This window comes from Agelaius tricolor, unplaced genomic scaffold, assembly GCF_023055355.1.
Source record: "Agelaius tricolor isolate 1412-34295 unplaced genomic scaffold, bAgeTri1.0.p SCAF_46, whole genome shotgun sequence".
Lineage (NCBI taxonomy): Eukaryota > Metazoa > Chordata > Aves > Passeriformes > Icteridae > Agelaius > Agelaius tricolor.
In genome coordinates, this window is record NW_027269306.1 from 1649551 (window position 1) to 1674178 (window position 24628).

At 41.0% G+C, this 24628-nt stretch overlaps 1 protein-coding gene and 1 long non-coding RNA gene across 3 annotated transcripts in view; both read right to left on the minus strand.

The window, feature by feature from the left end:
• Nucleotides 1-4272, minus strand: part of HIPK3 (homeodomain interacting protein kinase 3) — a 69676-nt gene extending 65404 nt beyond the window's left edge. The window contains exon 1 of one of the 2 annotated variants that reach the window (XM_071455238.1): nt 3992-4272. The gene's annotated coding sequence lies outside the window, so the exon portion shown is untranslated. The remainder of the gene's footprint in view (nt 1-3991) is intronic. The other variant, XM_071455239.1, reaches the window with a different exon arrangement.
• Nucleotides 4273-11966: 7694 nt separating this feature from the next.
• Nucleotides 11967-23012, minus strand: LOC139604195 (uncharacterized). The gene is made up of 3 exons (XR_011683910.1): nt 22070-23012; nt 15635-15725; nt 11967-12155 (listed from the first exon to the last, which is right to left on the minus strand). It is a non-coding gene; the product is annotated as an uncharacterized lncRNA (long non-coding RNA).
• Nucleotides 23013-24628: the final 1616 nt, after the last annotated feature.

The following is a 24628-nucleotide window of genomic DNA, read 5'->3' on the forward strand; positions in this document are numbered from 1 at the left end:
ATACATTATCAAATAAAGTCACCAACTAAAATCCACTTTCACAGTTACATGTTGTTCCCCTGCTCACCTGTCACTCAAAGCACAGTAACTCTGAAGAAAAAGCTACAATTTCTCTAAAATTCTGTAGAAGAGGTAGAGGCTCTAAATTAAAACTGTCTAAAGGGGGGATGGGGGAAGCCAAGACCAGGTAACAGGATTTTCCAGGCTTTATCCTTCATTATAGGTTATTTCAGGTTAAACAGAGGGTGCTCAGTGCCTGTAGAAGTCAGAAAAGGTAACCCATTACTAACCCATATCATAGCATCAGTTATTTTAGGCTGCTTTAAATGGAGTTACATGGTCACTTCAGGTGCACTGCACTCACAGCATGGTCTGGAACATGCTCAGTGCTCATCCTGGCTCCTTTCCCCATGTCTGATGTTGTGCTCAGCCCAGCCACGGTTCTGAAGCACAGTTTCAGACACCTGAAGTCCCATCCTGTACTCAAGATCTATTAAAAGTACTTAATTATTTTCTTTCAAGACCTATTAAAAGTAATCCATTGTTTTCCAAGATCTTGTAAATACCAACTAATTCTGCAAATTACAAAACAAGTTGGTATTAAAAGGAAAGAGGAGACCTTTTCTTTCAAGACCTATTAAAAGTAATTCATTATTTTCCACTCCACCTCTGATTGTCAGTGAAGGGATCTCAAGAAATAGAATATTTCAGTGACTTAGGAACTTGGAAAACACAAAATGGTACAAACAAGCTTTTCTGAAGTCTGAAAGGTGGATGCTATTCCACAAAATTCAACAGCCAACTCATGACAGAGGAATGTTGGTAGCACCACCATGACACTTCCACATTTCTTCTTCCCTCAACCAAGGATCACCAGGTGATTATCAGGCCTGCTCTACCCAACCTGTACTTCTGTCAGTCAGAGCAGTTTAATTCGGCTCTAATGCTTCTACAGATCAGATGAAATTATTTCATATATTCAGAAGAGTCGAGGCTGATCTAATAAAAAAATGTAGGAAGGCCTCTCTGTCCTCTGCTTTACTCCCCAAAGTTCTATGCAGAAAGCAGCACAGTAAAAAAAAAAAAAAAAAATAGAGGGAAAAGGTGTTTACCCCTTCTTTCAGTTTTCTATGGATGTAGAGAAGCAGTATTTCCAACAGGTAAATATCAGTGCACTAGAAATCCATTCTCTCTCACAGAAGGATCAGCCTTCTGCCTCCTAGCGAATCAGATCACATGAAATCATTCCATATATTCAGAAAAGCTGAGGCTGATCTAATAAAAAAACATAGGAAGGCCTCTCTGTCCTCTGCTTTACTCCCCAAAGTTCTGTGCAGAAAGCAGCACTGTCTGCAGGAACTGCTCTGTAAGTGCCATGACACCCCACACTGCAACAGCGAAATTTAGCTCCACTAAAAGCAGTTTGTCCTTCTGTATTTAACATTCCTCCAAAATACATGTCCAGCCTCAAATGACAGTGCTGTTCCCGTTCCCAACGCTGCTTTTCTCCCCCCCTCACACACAAGAAAGGCAACCACAAAATTCCCGTTCCAAAGGCACCACTTTGTCAAAAGGGCCTTTGTTGCAGTGATCAGCACACTGGCAAAAGGGAAAATACAAGAAAGAGATCCTATAGAGAGGTAAAAAGAAAACTGCTCTAAAAACAGGAAGTGTGCAATCCCTTCAGAGAGGGCTACGCACACCTAAACACGTGAGCTTGGGAAAACACAGCCTGACATTGTTACACCTCTGGATTGGTGTTTCCACAGGAATTTAGTACAGTGAATTCTGTTCCACCCAGGGGCTGGTGAGCTCACCAACCCTTTGCCTCTGGAAGTGCTGCTCAGCCTCCCATCCCCTTGTACAGATGCCATCAATCCCACAGACGCTTTTGGAAAAAAATCACCGATTTGTTTTGAAGCAACTGCTGCAAACTGGAGGACACAAGCAGAAAAGCAGCACATGCAAATAAATTCTAGTGGTTTTTTATCAGTTAGTTCTGAAAGATGAGTTGCAAGCTCAGTCTCCCTCCCCACACCCTGTCTTTGTCTCTGCTATCTTGTTATGCAGGAGCCTGTCTCATTTCCCTGTTTCCATAGGTAGTTGTTTGAAAGAGACGAGGGAGGAAACGCGCAAACACAACAAAAAAAACCCGAAACAAAGAAAAATCACAAGCGCCGCAGAGACCCCAGGGCAGGGGCAGCTTCCCGAGCAATTTTTCAATGAAACTTTATTCCAGCTCATGGAACCCATCCAATTCCACACCGCCCCCGAGCCCGGAGAGCCACGCACCACCACCGCAGTCGGAACTGGAACACCCAGCCAAATTTATCTATAAAAAAAATTAATTAATTAACAAGCACGAGCGGTGCCACACCCTGAGTGAGCTCCGAGCAGAGAAGCCCCCAGGAAGAAGTGGAGGGAGTGAAAAGTCCGAGGGCTCTCAGCATGTGCTACCATAAAAGGTCCGCAGATAAAGCCGCCCCACGGCTCCAGCGGGATCAGTTTTCCCCCGGTAAGTCCGCGTTAACACTTTGCTCTATTTATTTGCCATCTCACCATGCCGCTTCGTAATACAGTATTGACCTATTTTCCAGGTGCTTAATTAATCTCTCTGCTGGCTGCCACGCTTGTTAGGCAGTTACTGGTGTGTATTTTAAACTTTAGTTTATAGAAAGCTCTAGCAAATTAAGTCTGTTACGGAATTATTATGTCAGTCCTCGCAGTCCATCCCAGCTTTCCTACTCGGTGCGACATCATCAGAGCCTAAACTTTTTGCAAACGATGTCACGGGGAGGTAATACTGGGTAGAAAATGAATAATCACACAAACATGCATTGTTATCGACAACTATACAGCTTCACCTAATGTAGTCGTCGCTCACAGTAACATACTTTCCCACAATTTCAAGACACCGAAATAAACAAGGCAATACACAAGTAGGGAGATGCAAAATACACAAGCAGGAAGATGCAAAAACATCAGAGCGCCACATAATTTCTGGCAAGTCAAGCCCTGGAGTGCTAAAAACTAAGTTAACAAAGAAACAAACAACCGCAGTTTCTGACATTTTAAGTCAGATGCAACAGTTAGTAACAAAAGTATAGCCTCAAAAGAAAGCTCTTTATTATATACGTGTAAGCACATAGCATTGACGATCGAGGGCTCGATCTAAATAAAAATAATTTTTACACACTCATCACAATCTCCTACAGCGTTAAACACATGCAAACGCACCTGCCAGCTTTACAATTGATACCACGACGAATCCAGAACAAACCCCGCACAATCCCTGCCGCAACCATTACGGCAAAGCCTCCGGCACACAAACCCCTCTGTTTTTACAGAGCTCGTTCTTGGGAACTGACCAAATTTTAAAGCGTCCACTTCCTTTCCAGTTGCTGTTAGTGATGCCGGCCCCGGGCACCATTTGCCGCCCCAGCTTCCCCCCAGCGCGGGTCTCTCCTCGGGGCTCAGGGCCGAGGGTCGCGTCCCGCCGGGACTGCCAGGAGCGGCCGCGCCGGCGGCCGAGCAGCACCCGGAGCGGGAGGAGCCGCGGCCGCGCCCCGGGACCCCCCGCAGCCCGGCCGGCCCCGGCGCTCCATACAAGGCACGGGGGGAGGTGGCGCGCCGGGAGGGGAGCGGGGCAGCGCCGGGAGCGGGCGAGGGGCGGCCACACCTCCCCCGCCGGGCGGCGGCGGCGGCCTCGCTCGGCACCCGGGGCGGCTCCGGGAGGGCGCCGGGCCGCGCCGCGGAACGGGAAACTTCAGGGACGCAGCGGGGCGGGCGCCGTCGAGGGCAGCGGGAAGGGGAAGCGGCGCTGCCCGCTCGCCGCCGCCGCGCTCGGCCAGGCCGGCGGCGCTGCCCCGGGCAGGGGGGTCGGGTGTGCCGCGGAGCACCCCTCGGGCAGGGCGCGATCACCGCCGGCGGAGGCAGAGGCGGCGCCGCTCGCCGCCCGCGGGGCCGGCCCCGCTCGCCGCCGGCCGCTCACCTTCACGGGTCGGGCCGCGCTGGCGTCCGCGCTGGAGCTGCCGCCGCCGCCCTGGGCATGTCCGGGAGCGCTCCGGGAAGCGCCGCTCCGGCCGGGCTCAGCCGCTCAGCCCCGCCGCTGCTGCTGCCGCCGCCGCCTCGGCCGCTGCCATCTTGTCCTGGCGGCTGCGAGGGAAGAGCCCCGACTCAGCCCGCTCGACAGACCGGGCCTCCGCCTCATCTTCCCGGGGAGGGACCCAACCCGCCCCCGGCCGCCGCCTCCTCCGCCTCCGCCTCCTCCCGCCTCCGCCCTGCCCGCGGCGGCCTAGCGGCGCCCGCCGCCGCCCATCGCCCCGGAGCGGCGGGCCGCGGCCCCGCCGAGCGCTGCGGAGGGGGCGCCGGCCAACCCCGCTCCGGCGCTCCCCGGCCCCCGCCCAGCCCGCGGGACGCAGCCTGCGGGGCGCTCCCGCCGCCCGCCGCTCCGCCCGGCCCGGCCCGGCCCGCCGGCAGCGCCCCCGCCCGGCCCCGCCGCGCAACGCAGCCACCGCCGCCGCCCCGGCCCGCCCGCGGCGCTCGGAGCGCCATCCGCGCCCGGCCCCGCTCCGCGCTCGCTTCTCCCGCCCTCCCGCACCGACCGGCCGAGGCTGCTGTGCGGCCATCACCGCCCCTGGCAGCAACTCGGCGGCGGAGCCTCCTCAGCGCCAGCTGACGGTCCTCTCGGGAAGTCCCCCCTGGGAGGACAACTTGAGATGCTCCTACCGCGAACTGCCGTGATGGTCCCCCCGGGAAGTCTCCCCTGGGACGACAACTTGAGATGCTCCTACCGCGAATTCGCCTCTGTGCCCGCCCTGGTCTGTCACTACCTGGAGGAAGGCAACCTGGTGCTTTGTAGGGACTCTGCCAGGAGCACCTGTAAAACCCCCAATAATCCTCCGGTGCTGGCCATCCCAATCACCACACCCCGAATCGGTGAGCTCTCCCTCCCAGCTCTCAATTAGCTGCCAACTCCCATAACACTCATTCACACACACACAACGTGCATAACGATGAGCAAACTGGTGCCAGGACAAAGGCCTGAGTCTCAGGACCTGGAGCTTAGAAGATGACAAGGTGAGAATAAACGTACCAACTCCTAACTCATTTAAATGAGTGCTCTGGCCTCGTAAGACAAAGAGACTTCCCTAGCCAGCCTTGAAAACAACTGTGAAGCACCAACCTTCCAGATCTGGTCTGACATCCTTCCCTGGCTCGCAGTCCTTGCCCCGCTAGCCCGAGCCCATCAGGCACACCACCAGCTTTAGAGGTAGCAGGGCAGAGCAAATGTATTGACCAGTTTGCATCCTGCATTACAGTTCAGCATTTTGCCTTGCTCAACTCTTCACAAAATAACAGGATACACCCCCAGTAACAACATGTCCCTAATATTATACATCACTTAAATATTAGTGGTTTGTAGGACTGGTCAGCTTCTGCAAACAGCATTCTTGACCCAAAATAGTGTTCAGCTGATGTGGGGCAAAAAAGGAATTACTGTTTGCCTATAAAGTATTTAGCCCCAAGATAAATCCTTGGCTACAGCTACAACTGGACATCACATGCTTCTCCACCTCTTGCCAAAAATAACAAAGAATTTCTTTATTTACTTGCACAACTACACGTACTCTGCTATTTTTTCTCACTACTTGTTCCAGTATTTTCAACACGTGTCTGCTTGATTTTAACCTTTATTTAGGACCAATCCTTGTAATAAAGATTGTTAGGATGTGAAGTCAGAATTTGAATTAATTAATTGGAGAAGCCAGACTTATTGTACGGAAGTGCTAAAACCTAACATTGGTTTTACTACCACAACACCACCAATTTTCAGTCTTGTAAGTAATGAGCCATATAATTTAGGGCTGGGGAAGAAATAGGTGGGTGTCAATGGTAGTAAATTATAGCACTCAAGAGCTGCTCATAATATCTATTGCTTACTAATTTTAGAAATATTAATCAAGCTCCTAAAAAATAACATCCTACAGAGTTATTTCTACACATTTTATTAACATATAAATAGACAGTAAATGTTGATAAACATTCTTGTTGATTACTTAACCATACAAACTCAAAAATGGCTTAACAAAAAAAAAAAAGCACATTAAATATATGCTGATTCAATCCATACTTGATCTGCAAACTTAAATTGGTGTATCACTCCAATTGTATAAATTGTGTATCACCCCAAATTGTGAATCTCAACATATTTTTTCCAGCTGTTTTTTAGGGTCTATTTCTAGCAAATTTCTCATGTTTCACCATGCACCTTCTCTACAATTTGATAACCAAAACAATCCAAATACAGTTGTAAATTTGAATGTTACCAATCCTCTACTTACAGGCAAAATGATGAATCCAGTGCTCCACAGATACATCTGCACAATTTAAACCAACTTTGAGAAACAGATTTGAATTTAGATTTAGAAAAGAAGGGGTGACTTTGGGCTCATTAACCTCTCTTATCATGCTGTTCTCTCACTGGAGTTTTGGGTGGGTCACGTTTGCTAAATGACAGCACCTCCTGAAACATCCCAGCACTGTCAGTTCTCTCCTCATGTTCCAGTTTTTGCTAATTAGATCAAGCTAGACTCCCACTCACCTTGCAACAGGAGTATCACCAGCTTGTAATCAAACTCTCAAATCTCGTTGAAACTCCTTCAGTTGCTTTTGTGGAGCACAGCACCCCTCTGCAGATCCATTGTTTGTCCTTTTTTCCTTTCAAACCCCCTCAAGGAGCTGCCTTCTTTGGCAGCTGTTTCAATTAAAGCTTTCCTCAGCCTTGGGGCTGAGGGCTGGCCTCAGTGTGAGCTGGAGTGATGAACCTCCTCTGTCAGAGACTCCTGGGGATGACTTTGGCCACAAAATAGTTTTGAAGTGCCCACAAAGCACAATAAAACAACATTAGATGTATCAGCAAGCTTTAAACGCTCTGATCACCGTTTCTATCAGAGGTTAAATCTGTGACTGTGTCTGAGATGCCCTCACATGACTTTTTTTTTGTCACCTGGAAAACAGCAAACACTTCCCTGTCCTAATTTTCTCTTGGCAGATACATTTGTGCTGGTAGGCAACAGAGGGGTTAATGTGGAAACTCTTGTTACACCTGTAAGTGCTGTGGGCTCCTGATACCGTTTGGAGGGGAGGGTTTTGTTTCAAAGTGCTTAAGTAACTCGGTGGAAGGAGGCTCTGTGTCATTTAGATTCATTTATGAAGTTCAGCACTGAAACACACACCCCCGTGGGCTCCTGTTCCTCCTTGTCTGCAAGCCTTTGCAGAGGATAAGCACTAGTTAGGTGTGAGTGCTCTGAGTGGAAAATAAAACCCACAAGTTAGAAGAAGATATTTCCAACAGATGTAATCTATTATGCAGCAAAAAGAAACGATCTGAGGACAAACACAGGCTAGAAGCTTTTGGCAGAACACCTCCCAGTGACATTTTGTGCTATTTTTGTTACCAAAATCCCAAGTGTAGATGCAGGCCGAAAATGCTTTGGCTAGAACAATTTGTTTTACTCCTCAAACTGCTATAAGCTGTATCATCAAAACACTTTTTACAGCCAGGATGAGTTGTTCATATCAGCTTATGGGTCGCTTGTATCAGCTTGACTCTTAATTTTTGAACAAGCTTGGAGTCCTGAATGAGGCTCTGCCATCACAGGAGAAGGCAAGACCACAAGGCTGTAATTCCATCCAGAAGGCTCAGAATGCCACCAAGAACAAAGGTGCAATTGCATGGAGCAGCAAGGCACAGTCCCAGTGCAGAGGGACAGAACTGGCCTCTCACAATTCTCCTCAGCAGTTCAATTTCCCCAGTGCTGGCTCTCCACTGAACATCCCATTCTGCAGCCTCAGCTCACCCAGCAGAAAAGGCTTTCCTTGGGTCAGGAAAACACTCAGTGACTGTCAGAGCTGACACAAAGAGGATGGCAGGGTTTTTCCTTGGCACCTGGATGGGAGACTTGAGTTTCCTGAGCAGGAATTATGAAATCCAAACAACCCAGAAGCTGCTTGGCAATGTGGTGCTGTGACCCCTGCAGGTGTCCAGGCCTTCACACGTGGAACAAGCAAAGGTCCCACTTAAATTTTTCTTTTTTTTAAACTCGCAGGCCGCAGTCTTTAGTCTTTCCCACAGTATTTAATAATTTGTTAAGCAGAGAATTAATTCATGGACTCAAATTATAGGATTTGAAATCAGTATTTACTGTGTAGTATTTTGTGTAGTATGTACTATGTGCTGTGTGGTATTTCAAACTGGCTGCAGTATTTTATGCTTACAGTATTTATCCTTCCCAATCAGACATAAGACAGGGCAAAATTAGGTAATTTTTTCCCTCACAATTCCTTATCTAAAGCATTTTTAACTGATGTTATTGTCACTTAAGTATGACTTGTATTATGAGAAACAAGCATTCGATATTCTGCATTTGGATCAAATTTTTTCAACATCCAAATTCCTGTGGAAACATGTAAAGGGGTTAAACTGATAAAGTAACTGAGAGTTAAACTGATAAAAAGTGCTCTTTTAAAATATAAAAATTTAAATGTACACTTCCCACTGATTACCATCATATTCAGCCAAGCACAGTTCAAAGTTCCCCATCTCCCCTCCCCACAGATATGTTTACTAGATATACCCAAAATCCAACCTTCTGTTGCTGGGTGTAAATGGAAAACTACTTTCAAATTTAAAGCAAACATACACTTTGCTCCTTTTGCAACAACTGGAAGGTCAGTTGAGAAGCACTGTGTTTCCTCAATTAAAAACCACACAGGTTTCTCTATGCATTTTCCACTGAGACATTTGCAAAAATAAGCACAAATAAAATTTTCAGATTTAATGCAGGACTAAAAAGATTTAAAAAATAAAAAAAAGGACAGGGTGGAGCGGAAGTTGGTGAAAGTTTGTTTGTTTGTTGTTTGCTGTTTGACTTACAAATTCAACAGCCTGGCTCCTCTGGAAAGATTTAAAAGCTGCCAGGGACAGAAAATGCTTTCCATGGGCTCATGGTAGTTTCTGGGGCTTTGTTTTTTCACAAAGACACCACAGGTCCCTGTGCATCTCCATCCACTGGGGCTCTTCCAAAGAAGAAAATCAGATTAAAGCATTCTTCAGATTGCCTCCCTTTCTACTTGTTCCTTCCTCAGCCTTTAAAGCCCAGCTCCAAGAAACCTCCTGCACCATCCTGACATTGCTATTTCAAATTCTGCCAGGTAATGATGGAATTTTCTCTTAGGAAATAATTTTGTCTGGTATCTAAAGGTAATGATAGGGTGACTAAAATGGTAATTCTTAGAAAATGTGAGAAGGAATCTAAAATCTTGTTGGTTATCATGTGGATAAAAGCTGGCTGACTTGAGATGAAATGCACTCTTCATCCAAACTAAAACACTAATCCCCTAACTTTTGACGCCAGAGAAAGGCAGAATAACTACACTGTAGAATCATTTAGATTGGAAAAGACCTCCAAGATCATCGAGTCCAACCTTTAATAGAAGAGTGATGTTTATGTACAAGGCAAAGGGAAAAAATCATAAGTAGAAAAATACAATTAATTTATCTTGAAATTACATTAATACCTACTAGTTCTATTTAGGTTTTACAGAACTTTTCTCTCTCATTTTTTTTTTTTAATTTTTAAATTGTTTCTTTTCAACCTTCTTGTCCTTTTCAGTGCCATAGTTGTTGAAACAGCTAACTGGGACAACTATAATTTAAAAATATGACCCCCTGCTAATTGTCACAGATGATTTTGCTCAGGGACACTGTGAGATATTTATTTCTCTGCTTGTGTTCATATTACATCAATAGGTGAAGATTTGACAGATGCTTCATTGCTGTCGTTTAACCTATGCTAAGATCTTGTTCATATTAACATATTTTCTTTAACAAAGAGTTAAAGAAATGCAATATTTTTGGGGCGGTTGAAATATCTTTACTGGATCACGTAAATGCTAAGGTATCATGGTATTGTATTTTTCAGGCTGTATTTTCATTTTCAGTCTGGTTTTCCTCTTTGTTAGAGCTATAGATCATTCCTCACTCAAGTACCTTAGGAGATCCACAAGGAAAGGGTTTGTCTTCAGGAAATGCGTCACAATAATGTGCATTTCTAGTCTGACACTGTAAATTTTCTTGCATTTTCTTTACTATTTTCATGTAGTCATTAGCCTTTGTGGTGCCTGAGTACCTTTCACAGAAGTGTATTTAATAATTACATTTTAATGCTCACTCTCTCTTAGCAGGAAAAGAGCTGGAAGTGACTGTTAGGGTTAATGAATTTTAAATGTGTACAAAACTAAAGTATGTTTCTATTTCTGAGGTGTTTGGCAAGGACAAATATATTTTACAATATCTGACTATTACAACATAAAATAGAGAAAATCTGATATAAATTGAGAATGATAATATTCAAGGCAATCAACAAAAAATTGGATAATCCACTCCCAATCTAACGATATCCAAACATTGGAAAAATGTTTACTTTACTTAAAACTCAAAAAAAACTCTGAAAAACTTTTTCAACAGAGGAGATAAATTACCTTTTAAAATAAAAAGCATATTTAAACTTAAAATTCCAATGATATTGTGCTAATTTTAAAAAGCTTTTATAGCAAATATTGCCATTTTTTCCTGTTGTTTTGAAATAAGCATCAATAAGGACTCTACATTTAAGAATACCCATAGGGTACCACCCACTAATACTACAATTATTTCATTTTTACAGGTGAGTAATGACTTCCATCTTCAGTGACTGATACATTGCAAGATCAAGGTGAAAAACACAACAAATTTTCCAGCTGACCTCACTTTCCAAAATTCATCATTCCTTCAAATAAACATCATTGAACACAGGCAGGCAGTGGAATGACAGAATTGAAACACAATCCTGCATTACTCCAGTGAGTCTGTGCTTATTAGCAGTAATGTCTACTGACTGCAGGGAAAATACTGACAGCACTAAAGGTCTCTGGGGCTGTGCTTTTGCAGCATGTGAAAAATGTGTATTTCATGACTGGCTTTTCGCCATATTAAAATGAATATTATATGTGTTGTGTTAGAAAGTGATGCTGTATAAATTCTCTTAAGTAGTGTGTTAAATATAGTTTTAGGTTACAACGTAGTGTTAAAATAAAAACTAAGATACTTTTTTTAAATAAAGGACTCACCGTGACATAGCAGCCACAGGACACCTAAATCTTTCAGAGAAAATGAATTTATTGTTCCCTTATCAAGAGAAATGAACTTCTTCCTGCCTCGCTCAGGCATGAGGATGCCTCAGGATTCAGAGGAAGAAGCTGACACTGACCAGACAGAATCTTGTGTTTGAATGGAATTTATGCATCATGGATGAAATGTATGAATATGCAACAGGCTGTTGTTTTTAAGGGTTAATCCTCTGTTAATGTGTGTCCTTTTTCGGGCTTGTGCTACCCAGAAAAAGGTAAAAGGTACCTGGCATCCCTTTGTTTTTATTGTCTCACATTGTCCTAATCCAAATTGTCCAAATTATTATTACTCTAATTATATTGCTATTTTCATAACCATTCTATTACTATTAAACTCTTAAAATTTAAAAAAAAACAAGAGATTGGCATTTTTCACACAGCATATTCCAAAGAAAATAGTCTGATTAGCTGGCTGCTGGTCCTGGCTGATGTTTTCCCATGGCAAAGAGAAGTTTTATCCTCATGCAGGATTTGTCAGCCTCCCCCGCCAGCCCCACAGGAGTGGAGCCTGCTTTAACTCTGCACTGAATCACAGCCAAGCCTATTTTAGAATTAAATGGAAGATGACCTCTTTACCTGGCTCTCTCCAGCCTCACTGTGAAAGCACTTGAGGACTGAGCCAGGGCTTTGCTGTCACCAGCTAAAAACAAACCCGAAGTGCACAAAAAGCCCCTTTTGTGGCACTGGGGTAAGGCCCTGTCACTGATCTGTCTGTGGCACAAATCCCTCCTGAGAAGCAGTTTTACCCCAGTCCATGTCCACCTGCACCCTCCCTTAACAGTTTGATACATCAGCAACTTCTCCATGGGTTTTCCTACCTTTTAAAAGCAGATTTCTCCCCATCCCCCATGAGACATCCTTAATGGAAAACCAGTTAAAAATATCTTCTAAAGGTGTAAATTACCACATTAAGGACTCTCCTCCTAGAATGAACAATAGAAAAGGCACATTAATTACATGAGTTATGAAAACAGATCAAACCATTATAAAGAAAAAAACATTTCCTTCTTTAGTAAAGAACGTATTTCCCTATAAATGTGTTCATGTGTTCTGAGAGGATTCTTACAAAAGTTACAAAACTCGTGCTTATTTTTTATTTTCCTGTTCCAAACCAGTAAGAGCCCAAATCCTTTCCAAAGGAAAAGGTGATGCTCGAGAGCAGTTTAATGAATTGTTTTGACCCAGTGAAACACACGGTGACCCCTCCTGGTAATGAGACACTCGGCAGAAAGTGTCACATGGCAGGAACAATGGCAGCAGGCTGTCACTACGGCCACAAAGCCCCTTCACCTCGGAGCAATCTCTCCCCTGACAATGCAGGGGAAGATCAGGTAACACTTCTGACCTAACTGCATGTGCACTTGGTGCTGGTGGTGGTGCTCTGACCTATAGCATTTTCAGTTAATGAGAATTTTGATATTATTATTATTATTATTATTATTATTATTATTATTATTATTATTATTATTATTATTATTATTATTATTATTATATTTAAAATATATTATATTTATAATTTATATACAAATATATTCTATAATATAAAAATATTTTCTATTTTATATATTTTTATATAGTTATATTTTATATGCTATATATTTATGTACCTATATATATTTTTATATTTATATTTGTTTTATATTTAAATTTCTATCTATAAATATTTTAATTTACTTTTTAAACACCTCTTTGCTAGTTAGATGTAAAGCTCATGTTGTTTTCTGACTCACAGGCACTCTCAATGAAACAAATTTAATTTTAAAATGTTTTGGTGTGAAATACACAAAAATATCATGTGTACCCACATGGCATTTTAATTAGATTTTGTGCAAAGGTAGACATGAAATCAGTGGGGTTTTGTGGCTTTCTCATATTTTGATATAATTACCACTCTCTGCTACTGAAACAGGGAGTGCAGCCTTACACATTTATGGGCTGATGTTGAAAAGAATGGGTGAAATAATAAAATAAATAATATTTATTATAAATATATATAATAAATATATATTATAAGATAAAATAAAATAAAATAAAATAAATGGTCATAAATAAAAACATGGTGATAAATAAAAACATGGTCATAAACATCACATCATGCTCAACACCCAAATGAGCAGCAATGAGATTCAACAGGTGAGAAAATGAAAGGACAGAAACTGCAGAGCACAAGACACTGCCAATAGCCCAGGAGGACTGAGCCTGGGGAGATCATGGTGAGATTTGACTCAAAATCATGTACATGCAAAGGTTCTCATGGCACCCTCAGAGCTTGGCAGCAGCACCCCTGATTTTGCTGGATTTTCCCTTGGAGGGGTGTCACTATCATATTTATGGAAAAATCCCTTTGCCAGGATTTCTTCTCCTGGAAAGCTGAGAAGCCTCAGAGAAAAAGGAAAACAATTCTTATCTCATTTGCTTCTCCTGTGTTTTGCTGCTTTGGAATGTGCTTGGAGATTGTTTATCCAACAGGTGAATTGTTTTAATTTAATGACCAATCACGGTCAGGCTGGGTCAGACTCTGGAGACGGTCATGAGTTTTTAATTAGGATCTTGTTAAGCAGTCTGTCTGTATCCTTTCTCTATTCTTTAGTATAGTTTTAGTATAGCATTCTTTAATATAATATAACATCATAAAATAATAAATTAGCCTTCTGAGAACATGGAGTCAGATTCAGCTTTCCTTCCAACAATGGGGACCCCAGAAAATACCACAGAGGGGAGCACAAGGAAGGGATGAATTGCCATCAGGACACAGAGGCACAAGGAAAGGCCCACGGCTCCAGGCTCAGATGCTCCTTCAATAGAGCGCTCAAGAAAACTGGAGATCCTTCTGTAACTAGGTTATTTTTGTCAATATATACTTGTGACTTAAAAAGCACAGTTTCCACAGGTCTAATACATGCACTGAACCTGCAGATCATTTTTAGGTTTATTTTTCTTTGTTAAATACAAACTGCATACCTCAGAATAAGATAATGAAGTGGTACATGTTACATAAATACTACAGGTGTCAGGGATTGACATACTTCCATTCATACTCTTGTGCCATATCTTACAAAGGAAATTTGTACAGCTATTCCTGACAACAACAATTTAATATGTCCAAATTACATTATCCTTTTTCTACCTCAATGACAAAATGCATCTGTATAGACTTCATTATTTTTCTATAGGCATGTAATAAAATAATTTAGAAATTAAAAAATACAAAGCTGAGAGTAAAGATATTTTCATTTAAAATATGCTTTATTAATCAATTTATTATTTAATTACATAAATGTGGGAGACTGTTATTGATAGTTCTTACTCTGGACAATCCTCAAAATGTGATAAAAGTGCATCCTGTGAGGAAATGTAGCACCTGTCACTCAAAAATACTTCACAAAAATATTCCACAAAAATACCAAGAAGCAGCAGAAGGCAATGGCTAAAAGGGCAAGTGTTAGGGCACAGATTGAAACACCTCAAAATTAAGGCATGAAAAACAGCAGGAAAAAGCATTACTGAATCAACAGGGATGGGCTTTTCAAGCAGCCAGTGTGCAGAGGAAAAGCCACATCATTCATTTTAAAACACTGATTGTGTTTTAAGTTGTTTGTTTTTGAGCACTGCTTTGTGTACACACGTGCAGACAATTTTATATCTCTTTTTATTCACTTGTTTATGACTTCTGCTTAAGCAGAGATTACAGAACAGGGAAAGGAAATGTGCACAGGTCTTGGGAAGCAGCATCCCAGAATGTGGAAGTGGTGTCATTACTTGGAGAAACTGAAGAGGAAATTACTGAATACTCAAAAAGAAAACTTGCACACTGAGTATTTTATTTATTTTCTTATGTGTAAGATTAATACTGGAATAAAAGCAGAAGTTCCATTCTCATTGAAATATCTCCTGATGCTTCATGTGTTGTAACTACTCCATCAAAATCAATCAAAAGCTCGCAATGCTTGTATTAAACTACAAATTAACATTTAGGGGAAATACCCCGAATATCAGTATTAATTTTAATAGATATAGAAACAGCAGTATTAACAAAACAGACTCAATTATGGACCAGAATTTTCTGGTCAGGAGTAAAAAATATAAAATAAATTTAAATATAATAAATATTTCTATTATTTAAAATGTATTTAAATGTAATAAATATTTATGTTTATTTATATTATAAATATATTTATTATTTATATTACAATTAATATAATACATATAATACATATAGTACATATAATACATATAATAAATAAAGATGGCTTCCAAATGAAATCTTCCAGAGCTTGCCATCCAAGTATCAGACAAGAGATAACAGATGGATTCAGAGAGAAAAAGAGGAGTGTACAAGGAAAGAGGAGACAACCTTGGCCAGCACTGTAGGGAACATCATATCAGTGCACCAGCTGCCCACCTGCCTCAGGAGTCCTTATTTCCTGAAGGAAGAAATTCTGCCAGTGCCAGTTTTTATTCATTATTGTAGGACTGCCAACACTTTTTCTCTCCTGAAAGACAAAAACCTGTGTGTCGTGTAAAGCCCAATAAATATAATGCAAGTCCCACGGAGATCTTCAAAAAGTACATCAGTAGCATGGCTGGGATCAAGATTTTACTCAGATATTTTCAATTTCTTCAAGTACTGTTGAGCCATGTATTCATCCCCCCTCAAAAGTGAGCCCTTGGAGATGCCAATTGAATGAGAAAAGTATTAAAAACCCCCCAAACAAACCTGGGTTGTTAGTGTGGTTCCACTAATCATTACATTCCATCATAAAGACATGGAAATCAGCTTTTTATAGCCTGGCATTATGACAGCTATTTGACTCCTGAACTTAAAAGCAGTATAAATATTTTTGGTTTAACACATGAAATGTAACAATCAGACATCAACTGCTCTTCACCATTTAAATGCATTTCTTCAGGAGAAGCAAATTCATGTATTCTAGCAGAAACTAATAACTATTTCACAGCAGGGTATGAGTAGCTTCTCATTCATTTTTATTAAATAGTTGTATCTGTTACATGTGTGAAAGACTGCTTTAGCTGCTTATATGAGGCTTTTAAGGCAGAATATCATTCCACTCAGCAGACAATACTGAAAAGCTCTAGTTGAATTCAATAATTAACTTCCTTGTGTTTCATTTCCAAGCACAAAATATTACCTTTAATTAAAAACACAATAGGAAATTGCCTAGCTATCTAGTTCTTTAACAATGTACTTCTTAGTGGAAGGTACTTAAAACTAATTTAATCACTGTCTGTTGCTTTTGCACTAAGTCCTACTTAAAAATGAGCTGGTTAACTCATGTCCCTTAAGTTAAGCTTTATACCTAAGCAAAAAGTGCATTTCCTGGCTTTATTTCTGATCACTGGTGGAGTGTCTTGATGGCAACAACCTGGGCATTTATCCTTTGCCCCTTTCATTTCAGTGAGCGTATCTCACATTTTCCTCATAGCCTCCAAAAGGCCTCCTGCTCCAGCAGACTCAGTTCTGTCATTTCTAATAGCATTTGCATTTATGTTATTTACAACTTTTCATTGCCTTTTGTACCTTATTACACTAAGTGACTGTGGAATCAAACTTCCTCATTAAAACATCTTTGGCAAAGCTCCTTTCTGAATCATAATTTTCATTTAATTTCTATTCAGAGTATAATTTTTAAAGCTTGATGTTTATTAGACAAACAATAATGGAGTTGTGGGGCCTCCAAAGTGATTTATTTTAGAGACCTCTTTCTAACCTTTTAATTTAAATCTTAATTTGGAATTAGTTTAACATGAAAAAGTGAGATCTATTTTTCACTCTAATCCTAAATCAATATTAGCTCAGAAAATTATTCTGTCTGAGCCAGAGAGCATATATTACACCATTAAAAGTAACCTTTTGCATGGAATATCACTAATGCTGCCTAAAAATAATTCATTTCCACAAATCAGAATGAGAAATCCATGGGGTTTTTTTTCCCAGACACCTTAAAATAATTTTGCCTCTCCATAATCCTTCTCTGTATACTATTCTTGCTTAATTGCTGCTAATGAGTATGTAAAATAAGGGATAACACATCCTCTAAAATGTTTGCCTTGACAAATGTAGAGAGGTTCTTCCACGTCAGACACACCAAGACAGCCCACAGAAGGAATTGAGCTGAACTACATTGCAAGAAAATCATGATTTAAATTCAACAGTTTGATTACATTGCAACATGTTGGCATTATTTATTGCAGATATCTATAAAATCATTACACTTCCATGAATTCTTCCAATTGAGTCAAATCAGTCTTTCTTAGTAGAGATCCAGGTTTAATCAGTATTTCCCAGAAAAGAATGGTTAACACTGCAAAATTGCTGAACTTAATCTAGATATTAATTCAAATGAAACTCACGGAATATTTTGTTTTTAAAGAAAACCTTACCAATATAACCCCATCCTGGCATTGGGAATACACAATTATTGCAAATTGTGTGGTTTGGTTCAGAAAAAAATTTTTTTTTTAAAGTTGCTAAGCTGTTTCCTTTTCCACTGATCATCACTCCCTTATTTTTAAAGCCCTTGAGATGAGTTTGTCTCCTGAGAGCTCTGGGACTCCCTGCAGAATTTCCTCCCCCTGATGCAGAGCTAAAGCACCCATGGAGGTGTCCACAGCAGCCGTGGTGTCACCGCATGCCCCTGATGGTCCCAGAAACATGGGGCAGGACTGAAAACCAGCCCAAGAATCAAAGGGAAACTGTGCTAAAATCAGATTATTCTTTTTGCCATCACAAACCTTTCCAAGAAATTCGCTTTCCAGCTGAGGGAAATGGTAGTGCTCTGTGAGGAAGTACAAAATCAGCTGCAATATCAGCAAGGTTTTCATTTTCTTCAAATGAGATGGTATTAAATGTTATAAACGTTATATGTTGGGATCTTTAGCTTGTCAGAGTGACCCTGAGAAGAGTTCGAAAGTCTCTTTTCCCAGCCCAGTGCTTGAAGGAGTCAGAGCTCTTCAGTTCTCAGTCTCAAAATTGTTTATTGTTTCTTATCTATAAAAAATTTTCTCCTGCCCTGCCGAGGTCCATCCTGCAGGACAGTTCCAGGCACTCTGCCTGCCCCAGGGCAGGGTTATGTCTTTATACTAAGAACTACGTGTACAATGTTTACAATAACTTCCCAACACCTATCACCTGTGTTAGACACTGAGCTTCTACTCTAAACCAATCCAAAAGTGCCACCATCACAGAGAAGATGGAGGCCAAGAAGAAGGAAAAAGGCTGGACACGCCCAGATCCCTCCCTCTTGCCCCCTGAATCCACTATTCTAAAAACCCCAAAATCTACTTTTTCACCTTGTGATAAATTCACTATCATTCTACTTAATTTGTCATGGCTTGCAGATCTTCATCTAAGGTTGGTAATTTGCTCCATGGGTCATAATCAAACCCACAGGGGCATCCTGGGCTCTGTGCCAGGGTCTCTGAGCCCCCTGGCAGGGGTCTTGGCTGCTCAGGACAGCCAGAGGGATGTCCTGGGTTCTGACAATTATATACATTTAACATTGTTAAATTCCACCACATTCAGTAATTTTTTATCCTGCATTAAGAGCATGCTTTTCCTGGGCTGTAGGATTATTTTCCCACTTCCAGAGCCCTCTCCCCCACACACACAGAGGCTCAGACCCTTCCCTTTCTCCCCCTGTGCTGTAATTCCAGCTGGCTCTGGGGACAGAGTTTTGTGCCTGTGCCACCAGACCTGTGCCAGGGCACACACACAGGATTCCATCCCCTGCTGGAATGGCCTTGGGGAGCTTGTTGGACAGGAGCAAACTGGACCAGTTCTCATCTTTCATAGACTAAAACCCAAAGCTATCACTCAGTCCTGTGCATTCCCCACTTTTCTCTTCCAGCCAGTGTTCTGGTTTGTCCTTTTTCCTTTACAAGCAGCTGTGATATTCAATTGATTTTCTATTAAAGGCTATTGTATTCTCACAGTTAAATTGCTACGGTAATTCAGATTTATTTTGGTTTGGTCTGGGACCATGAGAGAGGTTAACCCAATTCACAGATCACATCAGATGAATCATACATGAAAAGCTTCCCAGTTCATTCAAGGTGGAACAGAATTTCAGATGCAATACCCTCTTACAGAAAAAAAACCATTTTCAGGTGACTGCTGAACAAAGACTTGCAATACAATTCTGCCTAACAAGGAGAGCTGGGAAAAGTGTTCTCCCACATTTTGTGCTCCCTGCACACAGCAGCCACGAGCCCTGACACGTACAAAGCATTGTCTAACAAAATGAAATCCCAGTGCTGATGAAACTCTGATTACCACCCACTGAAATGCCCAATTCTCCCTGTGCCTTTTTGCATATTTCCCCCCCACCCAGCTGGCTGAGCCATCCTGCTGCAGTCCTGAGGTGTCTGCTTGTTAGTCTCTGTCTCTCAGGCAGGGGCTTAAGACTTTTTATTTCCAGTAAAATTGCTGGTTTTTCTTATTTCTGAAAAACAGCACATTCTCCAGTTAAAAAAAAAAAGGTTGAGACAGAGTGTGAACACCAATTAGTAAAATGACTTTAATGTATGTACTTTATATTTTTCAAGTATATTCTACACATTATCAAAAAAAAAACCAAAAACAACCCCAACCTAGTGGAGCTCAAGCAGTGAAGTTATTCTGTCCTGATGGTACTAGGAAAACCTCTTTTACAGAAATAAAATTATGATTTTGCAATGTCATAAAGAAGAAAAAAAAGTTAAAGGCTGCCCAGAAATATCAAAAACATATGCTTTTTATGAAGAGCATGCTGCAGAAACCAACTCATCTCCATGAATTAGCACTTGCTCATCCTCATTAACAGGCTCATATGCCTGCTTGTCCTGTAACTTAACATAGAAGGCCAAATCTAAAAGATGTCATACACCAGTTGCTGAACAGAAATTATCCATATAAAAAGTTCATTATTTAAGACTCTGAAGAGGATGCCAGCATTGATTTGAATTGACTCCAGGCATTTCTCTGCTTATTATTTGGAAGGTTGTAATTTGCACTTACAAGGTTGGAAGTGGCATTTCACTTTGACACAAAAAAGTATGATACAAAACTGCAATCAGAGTAATAAACTCTGACAGAAAGAAGACATTAATAGGAGCAACCAGTGACAAAATAAACTGTAGATCTAAGCAATAGCTTATCAAACCTAAGAGGATTTGCCTAATTAATCCTGTGTTGCTCAGCTATCCAAATGGCTTTTCTGTCCAATCCATATTGTTGCTATTCCTTACTTACTCTTGGCTTTCTAGAAACAAGGGACATATCACATAACAAGCTAAACAGTATCACCTATTTTTGAACTGCTTTACTGTACTATCATGTAAGCAGTTAACTAATGCACTGCAAAAATAGTTCCAGAGCTCCAAACTGTTTGTTTCTTTTTTAAATGACAGCCCAAAAGGTAACAGTAAGCATTAGTTGTTTGGAGAGCAGCATTTGCCTTTAGAAGGGAACATCTTTTTTGAGAATAAATTGTGGAAAAAGGACTTTGTGTCTGCATACTTCATGTTTGGGTTTACCAGAGAAAATTGCAGGCTAACAAGAAGAGTATTGTCAGTGAAACTCAAATGGCCACAGTTTCAAGGCTGCTCTAATTGATAAATGTAAAATGTCTGACAAAGACTCTTCAGAGTGTGGCAGGTGTGTGTCATGTATAGTTTTACTGTCTAAGTAAAGCAAACATATGAAGAGATTAAAAAAATAGATTAAGTGTTTTATAAGCTACTGCTAGCCTACACTAGCCAGCTGAAGGCTTTAAATAATTTAATCCCTTCAGCAACTGCCAGTCCCAACTGCAATACTGAAACAAGGTCTGAATTCAGTTTGAAACCCAACAGGTGCAGTCTAATACTGCTTCCTTAATTCAGCTACTGATCTATGTTTATGCTTGTAGAGAACAGCATATTCTTAAATCCACCATGGCATTAATTAAATTAGTCTAAGTGCCACTTGTTTTATCCCATCTTCTACTATCAAATTTACCTCAGACAGTTCTCTGTTTCTTTCCTCTCCCCTCCAGAAATGCTCTTCATGCCAGATGGAAGACAAAGACTTCTCAAAAAGCTTTTAAAATAGATTTTTCTTTATATATAACTTGCAAAAAAACCACAAAGTGAACCAGGGCAACTAAACAAAAGGAAATATTTAATACTGGTTTTCTTAGCCTGAGTTTTAATATTTGAAAGTGGAAGGAGATACTTAAAGTTATCAGCAAGCCAAGTCTCTGATGCCATATCACCACTTTTACTCACTCTTTTCTTTGGATAATCCAGGCAATTTAAGTTGTACCTGATACCTTGTGCATAAGCTATTTATCATTCTTATACGATAAATATTTTTACCAACATTTGCTAATAGCATGAAATAATTCATATTGACCAAAGCAATAATTCATCAGGGAAAAAAAATGTCTGAGTAAAAAATGAGCAGCATCACTACAAAGTTCCCAGCAATGGTAACAGGGGGGGTTCCCCACCACCTTCCTTCTCTTTCCAATCATGGACTCCTTAACAAACCACAGGGAAATGCTGCTTAGTACCCTACCCAAAGGTTATTTAGGAAAATAACCTTTTTAGGTTAAATTTCCTTTAAAGGAAATTTAAAGATTAATCTGCATTTTTCTCCAATCACAGGACAAGAGAAGAGGAAAATTCCCACCACCTTCCTTCTTTCACTTTGCCAGGGGAGCTGGAAGATGGGACAATCCAAGGCACAACTTCCTTTCCATTCCTTGCGCTCACTCTTGGGACGCACATGGAGAATTTTGTCTCCCAAGTAATTAAGCAGCATCTTTGGCACATGCAAATGAGAGGACAGCATTACCTTTTAATGCAATCTTCACTCCAAATTTCGGGATGCTTAAGTGAGGAGCCATTGGAACAGGAAGGCCAGCTCAGACAGCAGATGACAATTCAATGTCATTCAATCAATCAAGACTATAATAAGCCACACAAGGGACAAGCAGCCTTCTGAAAATGAGAACAGATTCAATGTACATTAAACAATGTTTTCTTAAATCCCAAGCTGCTCAAAACAGTAATACCTAGCAAAAAAAAAAAAAAAAAGGCAAAAAAAAGCAAAGATTGTCATCCATAAAAAAATGTCTTGTGATTACAAAAAAAAGTGAACTCTGGTACACCAGCAGAGATTTGAATTCCCAAAACTTCTACCAGCACATGGACAAACAATACCCCTCAGTATATTAAAAGCATCTTGGAAATCTTTGAAATCTCCATTGTTTTGCATGTATGGAATGGAAATTTTAATTACTAATCAACAACTATTCTTTTGATTATGTGAAGTAATACAGGCACCATCCCTCCTCTGTTTCAAAACTGGATGGATAATGTTGAGGTCTCTCAATTTTATTAACATTGACAATGTGTTCTCTGATCCCAGTTGTACTTCAAAGCACCAAATGAATCAAAATTTGGAGCACAGAACAACCCAAAGCGAATTCAAAGCTTCTGAAATAGCTCTACCACTTAGTTTATACAAGCTTGAAATTTAAAAGTCAGTTTCTAAACCATCTATTCCAGGATTTTGGCTTTTGAGAGAAGGAAAAGACAGGAGGGTGGAAATTTACAAAAGACATTGGAGGAAGGCTCAGCAGTGATTATAATTGTATTCTATCAACAAAACCCAGTTTTAATTCAGAACTCTGTGTCAAATAACTTACAATATTTAGGCTATATGATTTTATTACTGTAAAAATGTTTTTACATGAACAACTTTTAGTTATGTGAATAATCACTGCTTAGTAATTCCCCACATAATCTTCTGGGATCCAGTTTGTAGTATCAAACCTTTCTTAAGTATTTAATGAATATTATACTCAGGAAGATGCCAAGCCCCCTTGGCCTTGCTGTGGTAAAATGCTATAGTACCCCATGGAGTTTTGGGGCAAAAGTTGTGCTTCTACAAAGACCTGCACTCCCAGAGACGGTACAATAATGTGTGTGAAAGCATGATATAGACCTATAAACTAGAGTCAGGCATCTTAAAGACTTCAAAATAATAATAAATAAATACTGTGTTCGTTTAAATTCCAGTCTTTGTGTTTTTAAAGCTCACTACTTTGTTTTTGTTCTCTAAAGCAGTTGCTCAAGAAAATCTATATTAACTGAACTTATTTTTCAAGACCAGCAGGATTTTAAAGAAAAACCCAAACCAAAACCAAACCAGCTACACTGAAATGAGGAGAGACTCTTAAGACCTGCCACTTGAATAGAAGGCATTGCAGCTCCTCCTTTCTGTGTCTTGTAGAGATTTAATGAGGAATGAAATCATCTTGGTCCTCTTGGCCATTCCCTTCCTGGCAACATTTGTCCCCAGGTGGACATACTTAGCAGGAGAAATGACATTTTTCTTTGCTTTCTTGCTGTGTGAAGGGTACACGATGCTCTTGGTGGCTCTTACACTGCCTGATGCACAAAATGCAGGCAGAGTCTGCCCTTTCATGGAAAGCAATGCTCCAAATCGGCTTCATTTTGGTGTTCATCTGTCTGCAGCAGAGTCCTGGTACATGACTGAAAACAATGCTACTTGCTAGAGGCAAGCAGGATTCCAAAGCCACAGCCTCATTTTTCCTCCAAGTTCTGCCAGTGCACAGCATTGCTGACTCAGAGGGGCTGCCAAATGATCCTGGTACAGTGATGTGGGTTTGTCACCAAAACAGCTCCCATGCAGGCTGCTCTGCCACACTGCACAATAATGCAAATATCCTCCCATTGTATCAGGGCTACTCCATGAAATCCATTGTTTTATCTGATGTGGAACTGGTTAGTGGCAGGAGGAGACTTCAGTTTTCACTGCTCCTTGAGCAGCAATTGTCTGTGTTGAGTCTTCACTGGGAAGGCAGCACAGCCTGGGAAGGGTCAGAGCAATTTAAGGTTACACTGGAATGCCCTGCCCACTGCTGTGCTCTTCTCTCTTCCACCCATGTGTCAGTCTTTTGGACTGTAAAAATTTCTGGAGCAGAAATTTTTGCATGGAGCAGGCCAGGCCCCTCTAGAGATTCCTGATTTCATGACAGATGCTTGCCACAAACCAAAGGGAGCCTCCAAATTAGCAAAAAACCTTTGCCTTTGAATGGCATCTTTTTTTCCAAAGCTGGAAAAGGATGTTTCAAACACACACTCATGTATTTTAATAGACAGAATTTGGCAGAGAAGCACACTGGAGAGAAATCCAGCCCTGCCCAGGTTGTGCCAATATGAACTTGATCACTCGTTCTTTAAAGTGAATAGTCAAGTCTCAAGTATCCACTGTGCCTCTGTAAAAACAGTACTGATTAAACAGGTTAATTAATAGCCTTGTTTTATGGAAATAAGATTAGTAATCCCTTATTCCATTTGGGTTCCATCCCATGCCCAGTCACCT